This window comes from Chrysochloris asiatica, unplaced genomic scaffold (genome assembly GCF_000296735.1).
Source record: "Chrysochloris asiatica unplaced genomic scaffold, ChrAsi1.0 scaffold00458, whole genome shotgun sequence".
In the NCBI taxonomy this organism is placed as follows: domain Eukaryota; kingdom Metazoa; phylum Chordata; class Mammalia; order Afrosoricida; family Chrysochloridae; genus Chrysochloris; species Chrysochloris asiatica.
Window position 1 is genome coordinate 921,305 of NW_006408976.1, and position 4,586 is coordinate 925,890.

Below are 4,586 nucleotides of genomic sequence, written 5' to 3' on the forward strand. Positions count from 1 at the left end.
ACATAGAGGAGGCCAATCTTAAGCATATGCAAATAAATTAGAAGTCTCCAACTCCTTGGCGACAAGTCTCAGAAAGGGTGGGAGCATTATGAAACCTACATGGTCCCACCCTCTAATGCCTGAGGCTTCCCCATTTAACACACTACATGAGTTTTGGATTATAAAAATGGCTGACTGGGGGACCTCAGAGTATTCTCAACTATGGTGCTAATGAGGGATGCATAGCATTAAACTTACAGTCTACCTAAATTGATCTGTCTGGCCAAGGGAGGATCATGTAGGATCTCATGAATCCCTCACCCATAATGTCAGGTGAAGAGCTTACATGGAAAAGTTCTTTATATTGTGCTAGGGGAAAAGATCCCAGATTCAAACATATTCTGTGTTGTTGTTCAGTGTCGTTGAGTTGGTTCCAACTCATAACAACCCTGTATAGAGTTTCCAAGGAGTGGCTGGTAAGTTTAAACTGTCAATCTTTCAGTTAGCAGTGCAGTGCTTATCCTGCAATACCTCAACAAGACAAGGATAAAAGCAAAGATGAGGGAAACTATTAGCATGTACCAAGCACAGAGGGTGATGTTGTTGTTGTTAAGTGCCATCGACTTGATTCTGACCCATAGTGACCCTGTATACCATTTCCAAGGAGCAGCTGGTGAGCTTGAACCACTGACCTTGCAGTTCATAGAATCTGCCATATCACTCAGTCTTGGTATTCTCTATATTATGTTAGAAAACAGAGGAAGTCGTCAAAAGTACACCATTCATCATTGTTGCAGGTGGGACTACAGAACTGTGTAAGGACTATGATTAGATACATAACTATAGATTAAAAATGTTACAGGATTAGTTATTTTTGGCAAATCATTAAGAACATTTCCAGGCAAATTTCCTGGTTCTTTGAGCACCTTTATGCATATTAGTTCATCCACTTTTGTCCACATTCATCCTGAGGGCAAACTGCCTTTCCCTGGGCTTGCCTGGATTGCCACATTGTTGGTCTAGTGGCTAGCAAGCACTGAAATCCTAGTGTGGATAAATGCTGGCTTGCTAATTGCAAGGTTGGCAGTTCAAACCCATCAGCTGCTCCTTGGAAACTCTATATAGGGTTTGAATCGAAACCAACTCCACTTAACAACAACGACAAGCACTGGGGAAGTAACATAAATAATTCAGATGGTATCTGAACTTATGTCAAGACTAATGGAGTTAGGTTCCTGTTGTAGACTGCAGTGTTTCACAAACCAAGTGCTTTAGAATTTAAGTTCTAATACAGTCCCTCTTTAAACTCTCATAAGCATTGAACTATTAACTATAAGGTTAGAGGTTCAAACCCACCAGTTGCTCTTTAGAAATCCTTTATAAGGTTGCTATGAGTCAGAACTGACTCATCGGTACTTTACAACAACATTCATAAAATGTCTTCCAAAAGCCATGGTGTGACCCTTTGAAGTCTCTCACCCATGACACACAATAGGTGTGAATGTCAAAATCATCATCTCTGCCTAGATAGGTTGTGAACTATATACCTGTTGTATGCTGTTTGTTTCTTTTTGTCAGCAATAACAGCTATCTCCCATGTGCTGAAAGTTCAGGCTTTGAGTGAAAACATATGTATTCAATACATATTAGTTGCTGATGCCCTTTTTCTAAAGGTCATTGACTATCTAGAAATTGAGTACAACCTAAAGTAGCATGCAGTTCTGGCTGTCAGTGTCCTATCTGTCTTTCAAAGTCAAACCCAAATGTCACTTGACTTCATGAACACTTTTTTCTTTCCCTCTCTCCCTGTACTTCAACCAGTTCAGAATTCTATCCTCAGAAAGGGCTTCCACACACTAAATAGCTATTTTTTTTTTCTGGCAACAGTTTTATTGCTTTAACTTTATCCTTAATGCACTTGTCTTGTCTCCTGAAAGCAGGCAACTTGAAGCTAAGCTCAAGCATAGCATCTACCATGGTTTCTGCTTATAGTTAAATGCTCAATAAAGGATTTTATTACTATTGATCTGCTTTGCTTGTTGAGTGCCATCAAGTCGGTCCTGACTCACAGCGACCCTGTATAGGGTTTCCAAGGAGCAGCTGGTAGGTTTGAACTGCTGACTTTGTGGTTCGCAGTCTAGTGCTGATCCACAGCACCATACTTATTACTATTATTAGTCTGTATTTAAAGTGAAACACATTGACAAAAAGAGAGATGCCTCTTGAAATTTAGTGAGCAGCTTTGGTGACAGAAAGTGGCCTGGAAATGCAGATTCATGCAGATGACAGGAAAGGTTCCTTTCCTTCTTTTCCCCCATGCTCTCCGGGTGACCAGAGGTGTGGCCAGCTCCCGCCCCCATCCACCTCTATCACAGACCCTGCTCTCCAGGGGTTTAGAGCCAAATTTTCAGGAGCCACTCAGATGTGAGGTGGTGCCAGCTGTGCAGGCTTGGTGCCTGGATTCCAGGGGGCTCAGACCTACAGAACCTGCAGAGCCACCAGACCCACATTCGTCTAGCAGAAACCCTCATAACCAGCTAACCTACTCCAACTGCCCCATGGTCCTAACAGACACTGAAGTCAGCTCCATCAAGGACCTCGAAAAACTACTTCCAGATTGAGTGCTCTGGACTTAGGTAACACCTAGATCTATAGGAACTCCATCTAGGACTAGGAACTCTAGTCACATCCTTTCTGCACCCACCTTGTGAGCTCTTTGACTGGAAGGAGCCCCCCAGAATTTTCTTTTCTCTGAGTCCAACTGTTTGTTTTTTCCTTTCGTTGTTTCATTGTTTGCGTTTATTTATTTTCCTTTATCTTCTTTTAATTACTTTGCATTGTATGTTTTCTATTTCCAATTTTGTTTTTCCTTCTCTTCTGTTTCTCATTTCCCTCCTCTTTTTCCTTTTGAACTGTCTTGTCTCTTTCTATCTTTCTTCTCCCTGGTTTTTCTAAGTATTGTTTGTTTTTCTCTCTTCTTCTTCCTTTTATTTTCTCCTATGCAGCTCCATTTTCCTGCCTTGGAAACATCGGACAATTGGAGCTCCTAAGCCGACTCCACGGTACTTAACAAGGTAATTTAAGACTACATTCCTCAGCTGTTAGGTATTAATTCCTTGTCTCTTGTGATTGGACTAAAACTTCCTGTCCTCCCATTCTCTTAAACTGCTGTCTATTAGAATTCCTTCCACCTACCCAGTCATTATTTAATCAGAGATTATTGACTCTAAAGAAGCCTATTTTGCATCTTTGAACATGGCTGCATAAATAAGTGGGGTTTTTTTGTTTTTGTTTTTTTAATGCTTTATTGTGAACTATGCAATAGTTTACATGGGAGAAAACTAGCTTTACATTCATCCTATCGTATATTTTTTCAGTGCCATGGTTACAATCCCCTCCATGCTTCATCAACCAACCAAAGGCTATACCCTGCAAGCCTGCTCCCTGGTCATCAGCATATAGCCCCTCTTCCTCTCTGGATCTAAAGTCCCCAGCTGCTGAATCTCTCCATGTCATCATCTTTGCCTCCATCTCAGGCATCACTGCTTCTCTGAGTAGGGTCTTGCTCTCCACTCTTCTCCCTTGATGGTCCCAGGGACCTCTGCTCCTGGACTGCAAAGTCAATCACTCCCCTCCTTTTGCTACAAAACTTCTACCTTTACATTTCCAACCCTCACAGTCAGTCCTGATGGCAATTATTCATTATTGTGTCACATGAGTGCTATCCCCATCTCCTTTCATCAGTCCTGCCCAGACAGATTGGATACTACTCAGTGGAGATTCTACCTTCCTTTGCACCCTCTGGATCTAGGCTCCCTCTTGAAAGCTTGTAATCAAGTCACTTCTTGCCTTTGTATACCCCCCATTTTGGGTAGCCAATGTCCAAGTTGCCCATCCCTGTCTACCCTGTGTATCAAGGGGATGGAAATGATCCTCTCTGTAAAGATTTGTTCCCTTTTTTGACCTACTGCATCCATAGGTTTAGGTCAAGTTCATCAAATTGTAGCAGATCTCTATTTTTATCCTCTTCTTTCTTCTTCTGGTTGAGTTCTGGTCATCCAGCCATTGAAGCCAGGGCAGGTGGGTATTATCTGCAAGTGTGGGTGTTCTTGTGCATATGCCCTCTCTTCTTATCAGCTGGATGCTTCACTCTCCACTCTAGTCCTCTGTGGCTATGTCACTGACTCTGGTCCCATCAATCCCCAGGTCTTGCCATACTGCTGGTCAACCAGGCTTGCTTCACCTGGTTCACAGGAGTCTATTGAATGTGATAGGGTTTAGCTTGAAGCTTCACTGCTGTTTTTCCCTCACTTCCCCTTATCGGCGATCAACGTGGTCACCAGTCACAGCACATGTCTACTAGTATATTCCCCTTGAGTCTCAGTCTTTGAAGGGGTTTTGCCTTGAGGGGACCCAACCACTTGCCTTGATGTCTCCTGGGTGAGCAACTTGCTTGTTCTTGTAGCAGTCAGTCAGACTGCCATTATTGGTTTGTATTTTTCCTGTTGGGCTTACTTTCAAGAAGTATCTTCTGTTCTTCTAGCCACTCCAGGCTGGTCTGCTTGTCCCTTCAAATGGAAATTTCCCACTTCAGAAGATTCTGGATG